Source organism: Lampetra fluviatilis, chromosome 1 (assembly GCF_964198595.1).
Source record: "Lampetra fluviatilis chromosome 1, kcLamFluv1.1, whole genome shotgun sequence".
NCBI classification, from domain to species: Eukaryota; Metazoa; Chordata; class Hyperoartia; order Petromyzontiformes; family Petromyzontidae; genus Lampetra; species Lampetra fluviatilis.
Genome location: NC_136275.1, coordinates 30,347,059 through 30,371,008, shown reverse-complemented (window position 1 = coordinate 30,371,008; position 23,950 = coordinate 30,347,059). Strand labels below are relative to the sequence as shown.

At 47.2% G+C, this 23,950-nt stretch overlaps 5 non-coding genes and 2 pseudogenes across 5 annotated transcripts; all 7 read right to left on the bottom strand.

Annotated features, from left to right (window-relative positions):
• Positions 1 to 680: 680 nt before the first annotated feature.
• On the bottom strand, positions 681 to 734 carry LOC144937041 (U5 spliceosomal RNA; annotated as a pseudogene).
• Positions 735 to 1,607: 873 nt separating this feature from the next.
• On the bottom strand, positions 1,608 to 1,771 carry LOC144936791 (U1 spliceosomal RNA). Its single transcript, XR_013637480.1, has one exon. It is a non-coding gene; the product is annotated as a U1 spliceosomal RNA (small nuclear RNA).
• Positions 1,772 to 2,906: 1,135 nt separating this feature from the next.
• Positions 2,907 to 3,020, bottom strand: LOC144937018 (U5 spliceosomal RNA). Its single transcript, XR_013637553.1, has one exon. It is a non-coding gene; the product is annotated as a U5 spliceosomal RNA (small nuclear RNA).
• A 5,165-nt stretch (positions 3,021 to 8,185) lies between these two features.
• Positions 8,186 to 8,327, bottom strand: LOC144936912 (U1 spliceosomal RNA; annotated as a pseudogene).
• A 3,723-nt stretch (positions 8,328 to 12,050) lies between these two features.
• LOC144937014 (U5 spliceosomal RNA) lies at positions 12,051 to 12,164 on the bottom strand. The gene has a single exon (XR_013637551.1). It is a non-coding gene; the product is annotated as a U5 spliceosomal RNA (small nuclear RNA).
• Positions 12,165 to 13,028: 864 nt separating this feature from the next.
• LOC144936884 (U1 spliceosomal RNA) lies at positions 13,029 to 13,192 on the bottom strand. The gene has a single exon (XR_013637505.1). It is a non-coding gene; the product is annotated as a U1 spliceosomal RNA (small nuclear RNA).
• A 1,111-nt stretch (positions 13,193 to 14,303) lies between these two features.
• LOC144937024 (U5 spliceosomal RNA) lies at positions 14,304 to 14,417 on the bottom strand. The gene has a single exon (XR_013637555.1). It is a non-coding gene; the product is annotated as a U5 spliceosomal RNA (small nuclear RNA).
• Between the last annotated feature and the right edge of the window lie 9,533 nt (positions 14,418 to 23,950).

The window sequence follows — 23,950 nt, the reverse complement described above, 5'->3', positions numbered from 1 at the left end:
TCATTATACAAAAAGACCGTCACCATTTTCGTGTCCAATTCTGACAGCAAATGCAGCTTGAGCAGAGACAGGGGCCTCTCGCCTGCTTTTTCCTCAAAACGTGTCAGAAAGCGTTGTAGTAAATTGCTTGTCTTAAAACTAACATCAAAGGCTCTGCCGCCCGGCAAAGCTATCAAGCAAAATAGGTCCATGGGCTGAAATTTCAGCATACCCATAACCACAGTTCGCACAAATTTCGAGCAGTCCATAGTTACCTCTTCTGGCACGTCCTCCTTGAAGGCAACTCGGACACAGTTGTGGCGTCTGGCACGATCCGGTGTGAAGCCTGCTCCCGGCCCACCGCGCCTACGGCCTGCACGTTCCTGGTGCTGTTCCGCCGATGCAGGTTCTGCATTCACCTTAGCAGTCTGTGCCCGCTGGCCTGCAGGCTCCCCGATGTCCGTAGCACTCCTGTCAAGGCCAGCAAGCACGTCCAGCCTCCCCAGCAGCTGGCTCCCCTCAGTCGAGACTGACGACTGAGCCAAGGCACTCTCCTTCCGCGCTCCAGGCCGTTGAGCTGTGGCAGCTTCCACCTCCGCAGCAGTCGACGTGGCTTGCTCATCCCGGATCATCTCCACAGCTTGGCAGGTCTCCATATCTATTGGCAGAGCACCCACTGGCCTCACGGCCAGGGTTACCCGCCTCTCCACGGAAATCTTTAGTAAAAGGCGAAAGATTTATTCGCTTTGAAGAGAAACCAGAAATTACTCTCACCCCTTTGACTGCGCAACCTATTAGCCGACAGAAACCTCTCTCTAGGCTATGGGGTCCTTCCTTTTTCTCACACAAATGAAAATAAAATAACTTATGGAAATGTGTATTTATAAGTTGATGGACATGTAGTTGAATCTGTGTATTTAGTTAGTTATTTAAATCATAATAACATTATATATCTAAAACTGTATTCAAAGTGGATTCCTGGCTGGATTCCTGTCTGTCTGGCTGGCGCTTGAGCCGTGTTTGTGCGGGCTGATGTCACATCACCCTCCCCCAGCCACCCTGTACCCCGGATGTGTATCCCGCACAATGTGTGAGAAAGCAGGAGGTCATGCAAGGCGATGGAGAGAGCAGAAGGTTGTGAAACTGAGGAAAAAGAGAGCCAAATGGGAATAAGAGAGACAATGAAAGTTACAAACATCAGGAAGGGGGACTACAGAGAGGCAAGGGAGAATGAGATGGGAATGGGAGAGGTGGGAATGTGGAGAACATGGGTGAGAGATAAACAGGGAGAGAGATAGGGAAGTGGGTGCGATCCAATGGAGGTCGGAGTGTAATAGAGATATAGGTAGAAGATGGAACAGAGAAATAGAGACACAGAGAGAAAGCAAGAAATTGAGAGAAATTGGGATGTACAGAACAGAGAAAGGAAGAATATGGCTGAGAAAGACAGGGCACTATATATACGATTCAAAGTTTTGCTGGCTGGCAGGGAGAGAACGTGCAAATTGCTTTAATTATGAAAATGCTTACCAGTTATCTTTCAACAATCCTGAAATAATATCCATCACAGGAACTCGGTCCGGCTGTTTCAGTTGCTTGAACAAAGCACCCTCTTTTTTCTTTAAAAATGGGGGATAGCGCGAACGCAGTCCCCCAGTACCACAAATTATACAGTCGAGTTTCCCGCATTTGGGGAAATCGCAGGGGTCAACCCACCCGCAGTGCAATGGATAAGCCTCGCCCTGGGAGGACCACCTAAATGATCATGGTACCTCCCCTGTCAGGTAAGTATGAATTGAGGTGCCCCCTCTATCCGGATAGTTACCCGATCCCTATTCCTCTACTCTATGGGGTCTCAAGAGCTCTGTTCTCTTTGCTCATAATCGAATTGATGTGAATAATATTTTCACCAAGATAGTTATACTGGATTAAACACTCTCGTTTCAGAAGACAATTTGATAAGCAAAGTTGTCAAGTGTTACAACAACACTGAGCTGAAGTGTTGATGTAATACGTGTAAAACGAATGTTTTCTGGGTAATAGAAGCTCGGGATACCTGGAGAAAAAGTTGCCAGATTACAGGTTTCGTTTTAAAATCTAAAACTTGCTCTTGTGCAGGATCTTCCACCATCAGTGGCATACACTCTAACCCCGGTGTGAGAACATAGCATCGCTGGGGCTCCAAACATGGTTGTTATTCCGACTCTCTGTGTCTCTGTCTATGGATTGTACTCGCATGTTCACGTCCTTGGATTGCATTCTCATGGGGCTAATCTCTCATGAACACTGCTGTTGTGCGCATATGCGGGCATGATACTCTTATGCGACAATGGAAGCTCATTCATGCTAATCTCCCTCCCTAATCCCTCTCTCCCTAATCTCTCTCTCCCGAATCCCCCGTGAACACAACTGAGGTGCTTGCATCCGGGGGTGGAATTCTTTTCCAGCTCAGAACCTGCTTGCTTGCCCATTGCCACATATCTAGCCTTGTTGTCGCTGCCCTCTCGTTATTTCAGCAGGTCCACTGCTGGATTATATTTTTTTTCCGCCTGAGGACGACCGCTTGTGTTGCGATCGAAACGTCGTGATATATTTTATTTTATATCTACGTGACTTTACCGAAAAAACCAAAGAGTATGGTTGTTATTTTTTTCCTATATATCAAATAATGAATGGATCGAAATGCTGATAAAAAGATCTTCATAATTCACACTGGGGATAAAATCAAACATGTGTACGTAGAAAGGGGAAAACCTATAGTATTTTGGTACTGGCAAAGGAGGTCCCATGATGTTTATATAGTGCTGACACTTCAAATAGATAGTCCAATACAGTAGTTCATTAACGAAGATACGGTCAATTGAGGAATGTGAAATTGTCAACAGGACACTTGCAAATTACAGATTCTGTTTTTATTAAAATGAAGAGCCCTTCCACTGAAGGGCAACAAAAATAGTTTACACTCATTACGTTGCTCCTCTCCACGGAAATCTTTAGTAAAAGGCGAAAGATGTATTCGCTTTGAAGAGAAACCAGAGATTCTAGATTTGAAGCTTTCGTGACTGCAATGATTCATATTCTCAGGTTTTTTCGGTAAAGTCACGTAGGTAAAAACATTAAAATTAATGAAAGTAAAATAAAACAAAACAAAATAAAATTCACGACGTTTCGGAGGCAACACAAGTCTCCGTCATCAGGTGGGACCGTCACAGCCGAATTAGCTGCATCAAGTGAAGCAATGATTCAAGATGTAATCCCTTATAAGCAAGTTGAAGGGAGGTGGAGAGGGGGGGGGAGAGCTTATCAGGCTGTGGTAGCCAATGAATGGAAACGTATCGGGAGGAGGAGCGGTGATCAAAGACTGCACGCAGTGCTCAACACAATGAATGGAGACGTGTCGGGACGGAGGGCGAGCGGCGATCAAAGACTGCACGCAGTGCTCAACACAATGAATGGAGACGCGCCGGGACGGAGGGCGAGCGGTGATCAAAGACATCACGTAGTGCTCAACACAATGAATGGAAACGTGGCGAGCGGTGATCAAAGAACAATGAAGAGATTACTGTTAAACACTGTGGATGTTAACACTCGGTGAAGTAAATTAAAATAGTGCCTGTCAGATAAGATGGTCCAAAAAGTGTAATTAAGTCTTTTTTGCGTGGTTAATAACATCTTTCCAGTGATTACTGAGTTTGTACCCATCATCACGGTTGAAATTATGTCTGTGTTTGTATATTTGTATGGCTTCGTGTACAAACCTTTGATGGTAGCCCGGAGGTTTGCAGAGAACCTTGGTCTCGGAAAAGACAATTTCATGAGAGCCCGCCGAGTTGTAGCAATGATCGGCAACGGCCGAAGAATCAGTTCTGCCGTGTTTCAGATCTGACTTGTGCTCGCGGACACGATCAGCAACATGACGTTTTGTTTCTCCAATGTAGCAATCACCACAAATGCAACTCAATTTGTAGACTCCAGGATACTGTAAGTCAGGAACGACATCCTTCACAGATGGAATCAGATCACGGATTTTATGCACTGTACTGAATCGGACTTGGATCTTATGTTTGTTTAGAATTTTGGAGATCTTTTTGGTCACGCCTGCTATGTATGGTAACGTGATAGTTTTGGTCAGAGTTTCATGTGGTTGTTTCTGTGTGGTGGGAGAGACAGCTCTCCCCCCCCCTCTCCACCTCCCTTCAACTTGCTTATAAGGGATTACATCTTGAATCATTGCTTCACTTGATGCAGCTAATTCGGCTGTGACGGTCCCACCTGATGACGGAGACTTGTGTTGCCTCCGAAACGTCGTGAATTTTATTTTGTTTTGTTTTATTTTACTTTCATTAATTTTAATGTTTTTACCTACGTGACTTTATTGAAAAAACCTGAGAATATGAATCATTGCAGTCACGAAAGCTTCAAATCTAGAATTAATGCCCTCTACGGGGAGGAATTCCACCTATCTGTTAGAGTTTTTAACAGACAACGAGACAAGAAGTCACAGCTTCTCGAGACGCTGGCCTTCCTCAAGAGATGCCGCGATAACAAGGTAATACCCATCGCTTTCACACTCACATCCGCTGCTGTGTCCTCACCGAACTCCAAACAGATCTTATTTAAAGCTAGCCTATCACTAATCTCGGAGAGAATAAGGTTACTCCGATCTGAACTCGATAATTTCTCTCTTACAAACACATCTAATGTTAACACAAAAAATGTCACCTTCTGATTGGAACCACGTTGATAACATGACTTCTGCTTCTGCTGACTCAATGTCAGCCAAATGCAAAGCTAACCTGATTTCTAAATTCAACCTCCTATCTAAAAAGAAACCAGAGCCACACATCGCAAAGCTGGATGTTAACAAGACCGTGATTAATCAGAGTAACATTCCAATTTCTGACAATCTAAAAACGGTACTGGCCAAAGGACTAAATTTCGCCGTCACCCCTAAATATATACCAGTAGAGGATATGATTTCTCAGATTGATGTAGCCCTCAGAGGCATAGGACACATCCATGCGGATGTAGCAAGAGCTGAAATAGCTACTATTCTTAAGAATGCTAAGAAACCCACTAGTAACATCAGCAAAAACGAACGCTCTGAACTCGCGAATTTAAAAAAGAGAGATGATATAGTCATCCTCTCGGCAGACAAGGGCAATGCCACGGTCATCATGGATAAAGATTCATACAACAACAAAATCCTGGACCTGCTTAATGATGGGAGTTACTCCAAAATTAAAAACGATCCCACTAAAAGCCTAACGACAAAAACCAACAGTATCATCACGAGTTCGACTTCCCTAATCGAACCAAGCAAACGTCCCTCTCTAAAACCATCGGCGGCAAGACCTCCCAGACTCTATGGTCTTCCCAAAATCCATAAAGAAGGCACCCCGCTACGACCCATCGTGTCGACGATAAACTCTCCGACGTACAAACTAGCCCGTTTTCTATCAGATACTCTGCTCCCCTTCACAGGCAAGACCTCTTCGGCAGTACTCAACTCAACCCAATTAGTCTCTATGGTTAAGGACATGGTACTATCTCCTGATGACATCCTCGTCAGCTTTGATGTAGTATCTTTGTTTACCAAAGTCCCAGTACCGGACACCCTAACAATAATTGAGGACTTAGTCCAACATGGATTGAATTCTGATGTACCTGCGCTGGTTAGGCATTGCCTCACCAACACCTATTTTACCTGGAATGGCACCTTCTACAAACAGAATGAGGGTACCCCTATGGGCTCCCCCTTGTCACCAGTTATAGCCAACATGTTCATGGAAAAGTTTGAATCAGACGCCATCCAGACATCCACCCTGCGTCCTTCCCTGTGGAAGAGATATGTGGATGACACTTTCGTCATCTGGCCACATGGCCTCCCAGCATTGAACCACTTCTTGGACCACATCAATTCTAGACACCCATCTATCAGATTCACCATGGAAGTGGAGAAAGACGGTAAACTACCATTCTTGGATATTCTGTTTAAGAGGAGGCTTGACGGATCCTTGGGACATTCTGTCTACAGGAAAGCCACCCACACAAATTCCTACTTGAAACCGGATTCCCACCACCACCCATCTCAAAAGAATTCTCTCATCAAAACGCTATACCACAGAGCCCATGGCATTTCTGACCAACACCACCTGACTGATGAATTAAGACATGTACATCGGGCCCTCAGGATGAACGGATACTCTGACCGCACTATCCGCCAAGCTGTCTCTCCCACCACACAGAAACAACCACATGAAACTCTGACCAAAACTATCACGTTACCATACATAGCAGGCGTGACCAAAACGATCTCCAAAATTCTAAACAAACATAAGATCCAAGTCCGATTCAGTACAGTGCATAAAATCCGTGATCTGATTCCATCTGTGAAGGATGTCGTTCCTGACTTACAGTATCCTGGAGTCTACAAATTGAGTTGCATTTGTGGTGATTGCTACATTGGAGAAACAAAACGTCATGTTGCTGATCGTGTCCGCGAGCACAAGTCAGATCTGAAACACGGCAGAACTGATTCTTCGGCCGTTGCCGATCATTGCTACAACTCGGCGGGCTCTCATGAAATTGTCTTTTCCGAGACCAAGGTTCTCTGCAAACCTCCGGGCTACCATCAAAGGTTTGTACACGAAGCCATACAAATATACAAACACAGACATAATTTCAACCGTGATGATGGGTACAAACTCAGTAATCACTGGAAAGATGTTATTAACCACGCAAAAAAGACTTAATTACACTTTTTGGACCATCTTATCTGACAGGCACTATTTTAATTTACTTCACCGAGTGTTAACATCCACAGTGTTTAACAGTAATCTCTTCATTGTTCTTTGATCACCGCTCGCCACGTTTCCATTCATTGTGTTGAGCACTACGTGATGTCTTTGATCACCGCTCGCCCTCCGTCCCGGCGCGTCTCCATTCATTGTGTTGAGCACTGCGTGCAGTGTTTGATCGCCGCTCGCCCTCCGTTCCGACACGTCTCCATTCATTGTGTTGAGCACTGCGTGCAGTCTTTGATCACCGCTCCTCCTCCCGATACGTTTCCATTCATTGGCTACCACAGCCTGATAAGCTCTCCCCCCCCCTCTCCACCTCCCTTCAACTTGCTTATAAGGGATTACATCTTGAATCATTGCTTCACTTGATGCAGCTAATTCGGCTGTGACGGTCCCACCTGATGACGGAGACTTGTGTTGCCTCCGAAACGTCGTGAATTTTATTTTGTTTTGTTTTATTTTACTTTCATTAATTTTAATGTTTTTACCTACGTGACTTTACCGAAAAAACCTGAGAAAATGAGAAACCAGAGATTACTCTCACCCCTTTGACTGCGCAACCTATTAGCCGACAGAAACCTCTCTCTAGGCTATGGGGTCCTTCCTTTTTCTCACACAAATGAAAATAAAATAACTTATGAAAATGTGTATTTATAAGTTGATGGACATGTAGTTGAATCTGTGTATTTAGTTAGTTAGTTATTTAAATCATAATAACATTATATATCTAAAACTGTATTCAAAGTGGATTCCTGGCTGGATTCCTGTCTGTCTGGCTGGCGCTTGAGCCGTGTTTGTGCGGGCTGATGTCACATCACCCTCCCCCAGCCACCCTGTACCCCGGATGTGTATCCCGCACAATGTGTGAGAAAGCAGGAGGTCATGCAAGGCGATGGAGAGAGCGGAAGGTTGTGAAACTGAGGAAAAAGAGAGCCAAATGGGAATAAGAGAGGCAATGAAAAGTTACAAACATCAAGAAGGGGGATTACAGAGAGGCAAGGGAGAATGAGATGGGAATAGGAGAGGTGGGAATGTGGAGAACATGGGTGAGAGATAAACAGGGAGAGAGATAGGGAAGTGGGTGAGATCCAATGGAGGTCGGAGTGTAATAGAGATATAGGTAGAAGATGGAACAGAGAAATAGAGACACAGAGAGAAAGCAAGAAATTGAGAGAAATTGGGATATACAGAACAGAGAAAAGAAGAACATGGCTGAGAAAGACCGGGCACTATATATACGATTCAAAGTTTTGCTGGCTGGCAGGGAGAGAACGTGAAGATTGCTTTAATTATGAAAATGCTTACCAGTTATCTTTCAACAATCCTGAAATAATATCCATCACAGGAACTCGGTCCGGCTGTTTCAGTTGCTTGAACAAAGCACCCTCTTTTTTCTTTAAAAATGGGGGATAGCGCGAACGCAGTCCCCCAGTACCACAAATTATACAGTCGAGTTTCCCGCATTTGGGGAAATCGCAGGGGTCAACCCACCCGCAGTGCAATGGATAAGCCTCGCCCTGGGAGGACCACCTAAATCAGGGGTCCTCAAACTTTTTAAACAGGGGGCCAGTTCACTGTCCCTCAGACCGTTGGAGGGCCAGACTATAGTTAAAAAAACTATGAACAAATTCCTATGCACACTGCATATATCTTATTTTGAAATGAAGAAACAAAACTGGAACAAATACAATATTTAAAATGAAGAACAAGTAAAGTTAAATCAACAAACTTGCCAGTATTTCAATGGGAACTATGGGCCTGCTTTTGGCTAATGAGATGGTCAATGTCCGGTTCCATATTTGTCACTGCTAGTCGTAACAAGTGATGCAAGTGTGCATCCGTTAGTCTAGATCTGGTTGGAGATCAAATGTTTAAATCTGGAAAAAGTCTGTTCACAGACATAAGTGCTGCCAAAGATGGTTGCCATTTTGAGTGCATGGTTCCTGAGATGAGGATATGTCTCAGAGAGGAGAGATGCATAGAAATTCTGAAGGCTGCTTGACTTGAATGCGTCTTTCAGAGAGTCACAATTCTGCAGTTAAGCCAGTTCCATTTGGTAAATTGTATCCACATTTTCAATGTCAATATAAAATGGGTTACGGAAAAGCTGTATGTCCTGTTCATGGAGATGAAGCTCTTTAAATCTAAATTGGAACTCCTTTTGCAATTTTTCCAGTGAATCCACACATGTTTTGTTTGGGAATTGCAACCAATGGTTTTTCCGCTAACAGATTTTGAGTTGTGGGGAGATGGCAGAAGTTTTCCTCCTTAACTTGTTTGATGAGGAGGCCTAATTTTACTTAAAATGCTTTGACATGTGATTGCATATCACAGATGAGCTTCCCCTTTCCTTGAAGTTGCACATTGAAACTGTTGAGTAGCTCTGTTACATCTGTCAGAAAGGCAAGGTGCCATTTCCATTCTGCATCATTGAGCTCTGGTACTTCTTTGTTTTTTGAAAGCAGAAAAGCTGTAATCTGTGGAAGTAAGTCATAGAAACGTTTCAAAACTCTCCCTCGACTCAGCCAACGGACTTTTGTGTGGTACAGAACATCTTCATAGTCAACATTTAGTTCAGACAGAAATTCCTGAAATTGTCTGTGGTTTAGTGCATGAGCTCTAATGAAGTTAACACAAGATACCACAATTTTCATAACAGAGTCCCACTTCAGTGATTTACTACACAGCGCTTGTTGGTGGATGAGGCAGTGTATGGCTATTGGATGAGAATGGTTATGTTTGTCCATCTCTTGGTTAATGCGAGCAATTACTCCTTTCTTAGACCCCACCATGCTAGGAGCACCATCAGTTGTCACACTGGCTAGTTTAGCCCAGTTCAGCTTCAAACCATTCACAGTTTGGCAAACTTTTCATAGATATCCTCTCCTGTAGTTGTTCCTTTGATGCTTTGCAGTGCAGCAAGCTCTTCTGTGACTTCGAAATAGTCATTCGTCCCACGAATAAAAATTAGAAGTTGTGCAGAATCACGAACATCATTGCTTTCGTCGAGTGCCAAGGAAAAATAGGAAAGTTTTTTTGTGGAGTTTTGCAAATGCTGATGCAAATTGTCTCCCATTTCTTCAATCCTCCGTGTAATTGTAGGTCCTGAAAGACTCACTGTACTAAATAAATCGGCCTTCTCTGGACACATCTCTTTGGCAACAGAAAGAAGGCATTCTTTAACAAATTCTCCCTCCACGAATGGTCTGCCAGTGCACGCTATTAGCTTGACAACTTGAAAACTTGCTCGCAGTGATGAAATATGTAGCTGCCTCTGCTTCACAAAAGTATTTTGCTGAGTTGTTAATGTATTTTTCAGTTTTAATATTTTATCTTTTCTCACTTCTCCGACCAAACAATCATATTTATCTTTATGTTGAGTTTCATAGTGTCGACGTAAATTGTATTCTTTGAGCACAGACACTATATTCTGGCATATCAGACACACAGCCTTTCCTTGTACTGCATGAAAAAGTAATCATAAGTCCACTGTTCTTAGAATATCCTACACTCCGAGTCAATTTTTCTCTTTCTTGACATCATTGTTTCCTAGGGAGTCAAAATTGCTATTAGTAAAATACCAATATATATACAGCGCTACAGAAACAATATACCAGCAATAACTTTGCCCACACAGAGACATACAGACTGCACTGCCCATCAATGCAGTCTGATTGGGGGAACTCCGCTTTTACCCCAGGCTCACACTGGTGCGGGTGCCATTAAAAAGTGAATTACACCTGCAGTTTTGTTCACAGATCGCAGTACATCCCCAGCACACAGGAATATCACTGGGAGTGGAGCCGAGGGGCAAGTGAAGGAGCTGAGGGAGGGAGAGCCAATCAAGCGCAGCCAGGGGAGGGCTGGCAGCCTTAGGCCTGGGGGGCAAGTCCAGTAAATTGGCCCATTGAACCATTCACCAGCGCAGCCCAATGAGTGCCCACCGCCGCAGCTCAATCAGTGCTCACCAGCGCAGCCAAATCAGTGCTCGCCACCGCAGCCCAATCAGTGCCCACCAGCGCAGCCCAATTAGTGCTCACCAGCACAGACCAATTAGTGCTCACAAGCGCAGCCCAATTAGTGACCATGGGCCGGATAAATGTCCTCGGCGGGCCGTAGTTTGAGGACCCCTGACCTAAATGATCATGGTACCTCCCCTGTCAGGTAAGTATGAATTGAGGTGCCCCCTCTATCCGGATAGTTACCCGATCCCTATTCCTCTACTCTATGGGATCTCAAGAACTCTGTTCTCTTTGCTCATAATCGAATTGATGTGAATAATATTTTCACCAAGATAGTTATACTGAATTAAACACTCTCGTTTCAGAAGACAATTTGATAAGCAAAGTTGTCACGTGTTACAACAACACTGAGCTGAAGTGTTGATGTAATACGTGTAAAACTAAGGTTTTCTGGGTAATAGAAGCTCGGGATACCTGGAAAAAAAGTTGCCAGATTACAGGTTTCGTTTTAAAATCTAAAACTTGCTCTTGTGCAGGATCTTCCACCATCAGTGGCATACACTCTAACCCCGGTGTGAGAACATAGAATCGCTGGGGCTCCAAACATGGTTGTTATTCCGACTCTCTGTGTCTCTCTCTATGGATTGTACTCGCATGTTCACGTCCTTGGATTGCATTCTCATGGGGCTAATCTCTCATGAACACTGCTGTTGTGCGCATATGCGGGCATGATACTCTTATGCGACAATGGAAGCTCATTCATGCTAATCTCCCTCCCTAATCCCTCTCTCCCTAATCTCTCTCTCCCGAATCCCCCGTGAACACAACTGAGGTGCTTGCATCCGGGGGTGGAATTCCTTTCCAGCTCAGAACCTGCTTGCTTGCCCATTGCCACATATCTAGCCTTGTTGTCGCTGCCCTCTCGTTATTTCAGCAGGTCCAATGCTGTTGCGATCGAAATGTCGTGATATCTTTTATTTTATACCTACGTGACTTTACCGAAAGAACCAAAGAACATGGTTGTTATTTTTTCCAATATATAAAATAATGAATGGATTGAAATGCTGATAAAAAGATCTTCATAATTCACACTGGGGATGAAATCAAACATGTTTACATAGAAAGGGGAAAACCTATAATATTTTGGTACTGGCAAAGGAGGTCCCTTGATGTTTATATAGTGCTGACACTTCATGTAGATAGTCCAATACAGTAGTTCATTAACGAAGATACGGTCAATTGAGGAATGTGAAATTGTCAACAGGACACTTGCAAATTACAGATTCTGTTTTTATTAAAATGAAGAGCCCTTCCACTGAAGGGCAACAAAAATAGTTTACACTCATTACGTTGCTCCTCTCCACGGAAATCTTTAGTAAAAGGCGAAAGATGTATTCGCTTTGAAGAGAAACCAGAGATTACTCTCACCCCTTTGACTGCGCAACCTATTAGCCGACACAAAACTCTCTCTAGGCTATGGGGTCCTTCCTTTTTCTCACACAAATGAAAATAAAATAACTTATGGAAATATGTATTTATAAGTTGGTGGACATGTAGTTGAATCTGTGTATTTAGTTAGTTATTTAAATCATAATAACATTATATATCTAAAACTGTATTCAAAGTGGATTCCTGGCTGGATTCCTGTCTGTCTGGCTGGCGCTTGAGCCGTGTTTGTGCGGGCTGATGTCACATCACCCTCCCCCAGCCACCCTGTACCCCGGATGTGTATCCCGCACAATGTGTGAGAAAGCAGGAGGTCATGCAAGGCGATGGAGAGAGCAGAAGGTTGTGAAACTGAGGAAAAAGAGAGCCAAATGGGAATAAGAGAGGCAATGAAAAGTTACAAACATCAGGAAGGGGGACTACAGAGAGGCAAGGGAGAATGAGATGGGAATGGGAGAGGTGGGAATGTGGAGAACATGGGTGAGAGATAAACAGGGAGAGAGATAGGGAAGTGGGTGAGATCCAATGGAGGGCGGAGTGTAATAGAGATATAGGTGGAAGATGGAACAGAGAAATAGAGACACAGAGAGAAAGCAAGAAATTGAGAGAAATTGGGATATACAGAACAGAGAAAGGAAGAACATGGCTGAGAAAGACAGGGCACTATATATACGATTCAAAGTTTTGCTGGCTGGCAGGGAGAGAACTTGCAGATTGCTTTTAATTATGAAAATGCTTACCAGTTATCTTTCAACAATCCTGAAATAATATCCATCACAGGAACTCGGTCCGGCTGTTTCAGTTGCTTGAACAAAGCACCCTCTTTTTTCTTTAAAAATGGGGGATAGCGCGAACGCAGTCCCCCAGTACCACAAATTATACAGTCGAGTTTCCCGCATTTGGGGAAATCGCAGGGGTCAACCCACACGCAGTGCAATGGATAAGCCTCGCCCTGGGAGTACCACCTAAATGATCATGGTGCCTCCCCTGTCAGGTAAGTATGAATTGAGGTGCCCCCACTATCCGGATAGTTACCCGATCCCTATTCCTCTACTCTATGGGATCTCAAGAACTCTGTTCTCTTTGCTCATAATCGAATTGATGTGAATAATATTTTCACCAAGACAGTTATACTGGATTAAACACTCTCGTTTCAGAAGACAATTTGATAAGCAAAGTTGTCACGTGTTACAACAACACTGAGCTGAAGTGTTGATGTAATACGTGTAAAACTAAGGTTTTCTGGGTAATAGAAGCTCGGGATACCTGGAGGAAAAGTTGCCAGATTACAGGTATCGTTTTAAAATCTAACACTTGCTCTTGTGCAGGATCTTCCACCATCAGTGGCATACACTCTAACCCCGGTGTGAGAACAGAGCATCGCTGGGGCTCCAAACATGGTTGGTATTCCGACTCTCTGTGTCTCTCTCTATGGATTGCACTCGCATGTTCACGTCATTGGATGGCATTCGCATGGGGCTAATCTCTCATGGACACTGCTGTTGTGCGCATATGCGGGCATGATACTCTTATGCGACAATGGAAGTTCATTCATGCTAATCTCCCTCCATAATCCCTCTCTCCCGAATCCCCCGTGAACACAACTGAGGTGCTTGCATCCGGGGGTGGAATTATTTTCCAGCTCAGACCCTGCTTGCTTGCCCATTGCCACATATCTAGCCTTGTTGTCGCTGCTCTCTCGTTATTTCAGCAGGTCCACTGCTGGATTATATTTTTTCCGCCTGATGACGACCGCTTGTGTTGCGATCGAAATGTCGTGATATATTTTATTTTATACCTACGTGACTTTGCCGACAGAACCAAAGAGTATGGTTGTTATTTTTTCCAATATATAAAATAATGAATGGATTGAAATGCTGATAAAAAGATCTTCATAATTCACACTGGGGATAAAATCAAACATGTTTACATAGTGGAAACCTATAATATTTTGGTACTGGCAAAGGAGGTCCCATGATGTTTATCTAGTGCTGACACTTCATGTAGATTGTCCAATACAGTAGTTCATTAACGAAGATACGGTCAATTGAGGAATGTGAAATTGTCAACAGGACACTTGCAATTACAGATTCTGTTTTAATTAAAATGAAGAGCCCTTCCACTGAAGGGCAACAGAAATAGTTTACACTCATTACGTTGCTCCTCTCCACGGAAATCTTTAGTAAAAAGCGAAAGATTTATTCGCTTTGAAGAGAAATCAGAGATTAATCTCACCCCTTTGACTGCGCAACCTATTAGCCGACATAAATCTCTCTCTAGGCTATGGGGTCCTTCCTTTTTCTCACACAAATGAAAATAAAATAACTTATGGAAATATGTATTTATAAGTTGGTGGACATGTAGTTGAATCTGTGTATTTAGTTAGTTATTTAAATCATACTAACATTATATTTCGATTTAAAGCTTTCGTGACTGCAGGGATTCATCTTCTTGGTTCTTTCGGTAAAGTCACGTAGAAGGGAAGTAATAAAATAATAAAAATAAAACATAATAAAATAATTCTCACGACGTTTCGGCCACAACGCAAGCAGCCGTCCTCAGGTGAAGAACAGGTCTGTCGAGAAGACAGAGTCTGAATGACAACCCCAGGCTTGGAGCGCCTTGACAAAATAATTTGCATATCAAGAGGAATTTAGCATATATATAAGCTGGGTTGGAGGTGGAAGAAGAGCGCCTTGACAAAAGAATTTGCATTCAAGATGAATTTAGCATATTTATGGGAAATGCGTAGGAGGTGGGCTGGGGAGTTTCAAAGTCATATTATGCCCATGCATTATGCAGGATTAGCAGCATCAAAGGGAGGGGGTAGGGGGTAGCATTAAAAAAGGGAAGGAATGTTAATAGTATGTAGAAGCAGGAGACCCGCAGCGGAGTAAATAATGCATTCCATGTGGAGAACACAAGATACACAGTCAATGCCAGTGAGTGGACTGCGGTCTTAAAGTTACCGTAAACGTGAACAACAATCAGTTAAGATCCGAAATGGTTTATTACGTCCTTCCAATGATTGCTGAGCCAGAATCCATCTTCTCGGTTGAAATTGTCTCTGTGTTTGTATATATGGATCGCCTCATGAACGAATCTCTCATGGTAGCCAGATGGCTTGCAGAGAACCTCCTTCTTGGAGAAGTCAATGTCATGTGAGCCCACTGAATTGTAACAGTGATCTTCCACGGCTGAGGTGTTTGTCCTACCGTGTTTCATGTCTGCTTTATGTTCACGGATGCGGTCCGAGACATGTCCTTTGGTTTCTCCAATGTAACTGCTACCACAGAGGCACCTTAGTTTGTAGACGCCAGGGTACTTTATGTCTGGATCCACGTCTTTTACAGACGGGACCAGATCACAGATTTTATGTACTGTGTTGAATCGGACCTGGATCTTGTGTTTAATCAGGATTTTGGAGATCTTTTTTGTGACCCCAGCAATGTAGGGTAAGGAGATGGTTTTGATAGGCTCCTCAAAAGGATCCTTCTTGATGGTTGGAGTGATGGCCTTGCGGATTGTGTAGTCGGAGTATTCATTAGCCTTAAGAACTTAACGTACGTGTTTGAGTTCACTGGCAATGTGTTCCTGGTCGGAGATGCATTGGGCTCTATGGTATAGAGTCTTGATGAGGGAGTTCTTCTGGGATGGATGGTGGTGGGAATCCGGTTTTAGGTATGCATCCGTGTGGGTGGCTTTCCTGAAGACAGAATGACTCATTGAACCATCAGGTCTCCTTTTAATTAGGACATCCAAAAAGGGTAGCTTGCCATCTTTTTCGACTTCCATGGTGAATCTGATGGCTGGGTGTATGGAATTGATGTGGTCGAGGAATTGGTCTAGAACAGGCCGGCCATGTGGCCAGATGACAAAAGTGTCATCTACGTACCTCTTCCATAAGGTCGAGCATAGAGTGGCAGTCTGGATGGCGTCAGTCTCAAATTTCTCCATGAAAATGTTGGCTACAACCGGAGATGCGGGGGGGGGCCATTGGGGTGCCCTCAGTTTGCTTGTAGAAAGTTCCATTCCAGGTGAAGTATGTATTGGTTAAGCACCGGGGGGTGGGGGGGTACCCCAGCATTCAGTCCTTGATGAACCAAGTCTTCAATGATTGCGATGGTGTCAGGTACAGTAACTTTGGTGAATAAGGAAACCACATCAAAACTGACAAGCAGGTCGTCTGGGGACAGGGAAATCCCCTTGATTGTCGATACCAGGTCAGTAGAGTTTAGTACCGCAGAGGTGGTTTTTCCAGTGAAAGGCCATAGGATTTCAGACAAAAAACGAGCCAGTTTATAGGTGGGGGAGTTGATAGTAGAGACAATGGGACGAAGAGGTGTATCTTCTTTATGTATCTGTAATAATCCTTCGGGAGACGGCTTCGGAATCAGTCCATTTATTTCCACTCCACAATACACTTTGCTCACTCACTCTCCGTTGCTGGCAGACAACGGAGAGAGGACAGACTACGCACTAAGTCCCCACCGCGCACGTGGCACCCCGAGCCCCCGCGCGCGCGTGACCCTGCTCTTGTCAGTTTCAGTCTGCTCCCGATCGTTCTCTCTCACTCGCTCTTAATGCCTTCGTCACGTGGTTCCCCCAGCCAATCGTTCATGGACAGCTTCGACCATTCTCGATGGTTCCCTGTTAATCCTGGGACCACGCCCCTCATCCGGCTCCCCATTAGCTTGGGCCCCGAATGGCTAGGCCAATCACTCCTGATGACCTGTCGTGATCACGCGTGGGCCATGGTCCCTATCTCAATCCTTATTGGCTACAAGCAGGACCGGCAAGCCAATCCCCACGTGAACCCTCTATGGCTGTAATTACATCACCCCCCCCCCCCCCCCCCGGTGAAAATTTTTTAGCCGTCTCGGCTGGGAAAAGGGTGAAGAACCAATTCCGCAACATCTTATTCGGGCACCAAGGTGCGTTTAACAATTTGAGGGTGAACCGGCGTTCCTGCGCCTAACAACATTCAAAACAGTCACCCATAATAATAAAAAAAAATCACAACATACATTAGGGCGCCCCTGCAGCACGGTAACGACAGGGAATCAGCGAACGATCAAACGTTAACGAAACGGAAGAGATTTCGACCGCGTACGCGACGCGGGACCCTCTCCGCTCCCAGCGCAAGGTCGCTTTGCTTCCGGATGGACAGGAGGTGGCAGGCTCGAAGAAGAAGTCGGTTGTTGGTGCTTGGTCACGACCAGCGCGGGCCCCGTTGGAGGGGGGGCAGCGGGGGCTTCCTCAGCCCTCAGAACCTGTTCATCTGCAGGAGGCACAACACAGTCCCTCCTGGGATCAACGGGCGTGTCAAGCGGCGTAGTCGGCCCATCAGAACCCGGCAGGTCAGCTATTGGGGATGAAGGACCGACACGCGCGTCAACATAGGGTTTAAGTCGCGAGGAATGAACATACCACCGACGTTTGCCGTATTGAACGCGGATACTTTGCGAGTTCCGAACATCTACGAGCGTCACAGGCCCCCGCCATGGCCTGTGCAGTTTAGGGGATGTGCCCGCCGGTACCTGGGGGCAGTGGAGCCACGCCAGGTCTCCCACTGACCAAGGCATGCGAGTATGCGATCGACGCGCGTACCGTTCGTTCGTTGCCTGAGCACGGGCCGTCGCACACCGGGCAGCCTCTCGCGCTTCCGTTACTCGTTCAAGCGAGTCACGCACTTGGTCAGGCAGGGAGCGGGACGGTTGTTTACTCGGCGTACCCAGTTGTACATCGATGGGTGGAACATTTTCACGGCCATACATAAAAAAAAACGGTGAGTATCCTGTGGACGTGTGCGGAACCATGCGGTATGCCGCCAAGACGCCTGGTATGTGCAAGTCCAAATCGGTTTGCTTTTCACTGACCGTGTGACAAAGCATAGCGAAAAGGGTACGGTTGAATCGTTCCACCATACCATCTGTTTGTGGATGGTATGGGGAGGTGCGAACTTTCTTTGTACCTAGCGCGTTACAAACTTCCCTAAGCAATTTAGAGGATAAATTCCGGCCTTGATCTGTGAGCAGCCTTTCAGGTGCCCCCTTGTCCATGACATACCTGTTCAAGAAAGCGTCGGTGATGGACGCTGCCGTTTGGTCGGGCAGAGGCCAGGCCATCGGCCATCGAGAAAAATATTCCACCCCGACCAGAAGGTATTTATTGCCCCTAGCCGACGGGGGAAACGGCCCCAGAATGTCGAGAGCCACTAATTCGTTGATACGGGACACTTCAATGGAACGCAACGGTGGTACATAATGGTTCCGAGGCGGCTTCCTCTTCGCACAATCATGGCACGAGCGGACAAAATCATTGATGTCCGCCGTCATACCGGCCCAGAAAAAATCCTTTTGCATCGCGGCCACAGTCTTTTGGCACGAGGTGCATCAACTTATCAGCGTACAGAGCACGGAGCAGGTCGTAGCGAAGCGAAGTAGGCACCACCAAGCGTGGTCGGTCAGACACCCCGTCGGTACACATTAGCAATCCCGACTTACCCCGGAACATCTGCCACTTCCAGCCCGCCAATTGCGATTTCTGTTTCCCAACCAATTTACGTAGCGGAGACAGCGAGGCATCGGCCTCCTGCTCGCGCAACCAGACCGCGTGCGGCAGCCGTAAGGTATCATCGGTGTCCACCGACACCTGCTGGTCCTCCTCCTTCGCCCCTGCGTCGTCCTCATTTGCTATCGCCCCCATAACCGGGCAGGGCGACGTGGGCGGTGCGGCGCAGCGGTGCGTGCCCGTCAGGCAAGTGCACGGAGGAACGGGCGGCAGCCTTGAGAGCGCATCAGCGTTCGCATGACGGGCCCCCTTTCGGTATGTTATATCGAAGGAAAATTCCTGTAACGATTCCAACCACCGGGCCAATTGGCCTGACGGCTGATCTAATTTGAGGGAATATTGCAAAGCCGCATGATCAGTGCGGACCAGGAATTTCCGTCCATACAGGTACGGTCGGTACAATCGAACAAAATGGACAATTGCCAAAAGTTCCCGCCTTGTCACGCAATATCGCGTTTCCGCAGGTGACAGAACCCTGCTGCCATACGCCACCACCCTCTCAACCCCGTCCTTACGTTGCGACAAAACGGCCCCAATGCCGATATCACTAGCATCCGTATCAAGGATGAACGGCTGTGAAAAATCTGGGTAATCTAACGTAGGCGCCGTGGCGAGGTGGTCCCGAAGTGCCACAAAGGAACTTTCTTCCTCCGCCCCCCATTTAAACCTTTGATTTTTGCCAGTCAGAACGTGTAATGGTTTTGCCAACGTCGCAAAGTTCTTAACGAAGCGGCGATAATAGGAAGCGAATCCAATAAACCGCCGAACATCACCCACTGAAGTGGGTGTGGGCCACTCACGTACACACTTTGTTTTCAGAGGGTCAGTAGATACACCGTCCGAGCTGACAATATGACCCAGGTAACGGACGGAGTGTTGCAGGAGGTGGCATTTCCTCGGTTTAAACTTAAGGTCAGCCGCACGCATTCTTTGAAAAACTGTCTCAAGGCGTTGGAGATGTTCCTCGAACATGCGGCTAAAGACAATTATATCGTCCAGATATATGAGGCACATTTCCCACTGCAGTCCCGCCAACACCAATTCCATGAGCCGCTGAAACGTGGCCGGAGCCGCGTTCAGGCCCATCGGCAACCGATTAAATTCAAAGAGGCCATGCGGCGTGCGGAATGCCGTTTTGGCTTTTGACTCGTCATCGAGGGGAAGCTGCCAGAAGCCCGAGGACAGGTCAAGGGTGGAAAAGAATTTAGCACCCGATAAAGCATCCAATAAGTCATCCATCCTCGGTAAGGGGTACGCGTCCGCTACCGAGATTTTGTTCAACCGGCGGAAATCAACGCAAAACCTCGTACCACCATCTTTTTTCTTAACCAAAACGACGGGCGCGCCCCAAGGGCTGTTGGATGGCGAGATAATATCCGCCGCCAGCAATTCATCTACCGCCCCACGCACGTGTTCCCTTTCCTCCGGGCTCATGCGGTGAGGGTGCATACAGACAGGAGGCGCCGCACCGGTTTCAATATGGTGCGACAAAAGCGATGTGCGGCCGAGGTCCAAATCATTTCTGCTGAACACATCAGCGTACTGCAGCAACAGCGAACGCAAGGCGTTCCTATGTTCATTTGACAAGGAAGAATTCTCTCCGCATAAATCCGCGATCCAGCGTTCTTGTGAACGATCATGCGGAGGCCCATCCGCGGGCATCCGAGCGCGCGGCGGTTTTTCACAAGAGGCGAAATCGGTAGTGGCGTGAGCCAGCACCGATCCCTCCGGAACAACAACGCGATCAGGTCCCCCATTCAAGACCTGTATGAAAGGTGCCTGACCTGGGCGCACGATCGTTTCTGCCGCCGCCAAAGAAAAAGATTTCGATACGGAATTCGATGGGGATAATAGCACGCCTTTCGCACCCCTTCCCATTTGAAGTGGTTTTCGGCAACGTAGCGGAATAAGCATTTGCGCTCCCGATGGAACCTCCACCATAGCCGCAACTACAGCAGTAATTGCGTTACCTGTAGGCGCCTTGGCCAGCAGGGAAGGCAGGAACGCCATCCTACGACCCCCCGGCATTTCCAAACAGTCCTGGTCGACCCGTATTCGCAACGGCATCCGGCGCAGGAAATCCGTACCCAACAAGCATGGAACAGCTAGCGAGCGAGAAATTAACACAGGTCCTGCGGCGGTAATATTTCCGATAGCGATGCTCACATCCACCTGTCCGCAGATACCCATGCTCCCCCCATTGGCGGCAACACACGCATCATTAACCTTGCGTATTCTCGACACAGGAATGGACAACAAATGAAAAATTACATCCGAAGGTTGTTGCAGCTCCACAGCAGGTAGAGGAGATGGAGGTCCCCTTGGCGGAGGAGGCGACAGCAGAGGTCGGCAGCGGCAGTCACGGGCGAAGTGGCCCCGTCTGCCGCACTTAAAACAAGCGGCCGACGTCGGCCGGTGGTCGGACGACCCGGCCCTCGCACGCGGTCGGCCCGTGTAGTCGCCCCGCTGGTCGCGCAGCCGCCGTCCCGGAATCCTATGCGGGACAGCAGCAGCCAGCATGTCGTTGTCGCCCGAGTCATCAGAGCAGTGGACAACCAGTCGCTTAGACCACCCCAGAGGCGGCCCGTCGATCTCGGGTTTCCCCGTCCACGCCGCCATCTGGTCCCACCGCTTGATATTAAACTTAGCGTCCAGGCAGCGCGCCACCCACCGCGATGAAAGCGGTTCGTGGCCGCACACTGGTAGAGAGATGTTGAGCTCCTGAGACAACTCCAGCATGCGGGAAAGGATGAGTGGATCCAAATGCTCGGCCGTTGCGTCGGGGTAGGCGGCCATGGCCATCGCCATCAACGCCCCCGGATAGGCCAACGGCGATTCCTCCGGTGCCCGGCGACGCGACATAAATTTTCTGGTGGCCGATGTCGGCGGGTCGTAAAATTCCGCCATCTCTGTGAACGCATCCCGCAGTGTCTTCTTCTTGGACGCCGGGATGGAGCGGAAGACTCCCAGAGACACATCATCGAGCAGCGTAGGTAGCGCTCCCAGCGCTTCTTCCTCCGTCCAGTTGACAGATCTAAAAGCTGACTCGAAGCGCCACGTAAAAGCACTCCAATCGCCCCCGGCGATAAATTCTTTTATTTGTGGAAGGCGATGTCCGCGGTGGCAGGCGCGTGCCGCGGGCGTCTCCGGCTGCCGTTCCCGCTCTCTGCTCGGTGCAGACAAAATGGCGTCCGGCGGCCGCGTGGTGGTAGGCGCGCCCAAAATGGCGGCCGACGACTCCGGCGCAGCCGCCCCACCCAAGACGACGGCGTCCTCCCGCGTGGCAGGAGCAATGGCGGGTCCCGCTTCCATAGCAGGACTCCTTCCCGCGGCGTCCAGCTGATCGGCGATCTGGCGACCCACGGCTGGTGAGGACGCCACCGCGGTCACCAGGCTTAGCAGAATTGCGCACAATGACTCAATCTGCTCCGCCATCAGCCACCATTCGTCTCTCAGTCCTGCGGTGGTCGCATCCTCCCCCGGTCGACGCTGAGAGGCGTCGAGGCGAGCGTCATCAGCCGGCGGCACCAGGGCTGTAGCTCCCAACAGCTCATCTTTATCCGTCTCGACTTCTTCCTCCGATAGAGGCACGGGCAGGTTCTTTTTTCTGAGGTGCTTAGACATCTTGACGATCGTCCAAACAGTCGCAGAATTACTTCTGACACCAGTGTAATAATCCTTCGGGAGACGGCTTCGGAATCAGTCCTTTTATTTCCACTCCACAATACACTTTGCTCACTCACTCTCCGTTGCTGGCAGACAACGGAGAGAGGACAGACTACGCACTAAGTCCCCACCGCGCACGTGGCACCCCGAGCCCCCACGCGCGCGTGACCCTGCTCTTGTCAGTTTCAGTCTGCTCCCGATCGTTCTCTCTCACTCGCTCTTAATGCCTTCGTCACGTGGTTCCCCCAGCCAATCGTTCATGGACAGCTTCGACCGTTCTCGATGGTTCCCTGTCAATCCCAGGACCACACCCCTCATCTGGCTCCCCATTAGCTGGGGCCCCGAATGGCTAGGCCAATCACTCCTGATGACCTGTCGTGATCACGCGTGGGCCATGGTCCTTATCTCAACCCTTATTGGCTACAAGCAGGACCGGCAAGCCAATCCCCACGTGAACCCTCTATGGCTGTTATTACATATCTTTGGCAAGCCGTATAATCTTGGTGGCCTGGCTGCAGAAGGTTTCAATGATAACTCTTTGGTCTGATCAATTAATGCAGTTGAAGCAGAAATAATATGACTTTGAAATCCCCCAGCCCACCTCCTACGCATTTCCCATAAATATGCTAAATTCCTCTTGATATGCAAATTATTGTGTCAAGGCGCTCTTCTTCCACCTCCAACCCAGGTTATATATATGCTAAAATCATCTTGATATGCAAATTGTTTTGTCAAGGCGCTCTGCCCCCCCTCCAACCCAGCTTAAAAAGACGCTCCAACCCTGGGGTTGTCATTCAGACTCTGTCTTCTCGACAGACCTGTTCTTCACCTGAGGACGGCTGCTTGCGTTGTGGCCGAAACGTCGTGAGAATAATTTTATTATGTTTTATTTTTATTATTTTATTACTTCCCTTCTACGTGACTTTACCGAAAGAACCAAGAAGATGAACATTATATATCTAAAACTGTATTCAAAGTGGATTCCTGGCTGGATTCCTGTCTGTCTGGCTGGCTCTTGAGCCGTGTTTGTGTGGGCTGATGTCACATCACCCTCCCCCAGCCACCCTGTACCCTGGATGTGTATCCCGCACAATGTGTGAGAAAGCAGGAGGTCATGCAAGGCGATGGAGAGAGCGGAAGGTTGTGAAACAGAGGAAAAAGAGAGCCAAATGGGAATAAGAGAGGCAATTAAAAGTTACAAACATCAGGAAGGGGGATTACAGAGAGGCAAGGGAGAATGAGATGGGAATGGGAGAGGTGGGAATGTGGAGAACATGGGTGAGAGATAAACAGGGAGAGATAGGGAAGTGGGTGAAATTCAATGGAGGGGGGAGTGTAATAGAGATATAGGTAGAAGTTGGAACAGAGAAATAGAGACACAGAGAGAAAGCAAGAAATTGAGAGAAATTGGGATATACAGAACAGAGAAAGGAAGAACATGGCTTAGAAAGACAGGGCACTATATATACGATTCAAAGTTTTGCTGGCTGGCAGGGAGAGAACGTGCAGATTGCTTTTAAT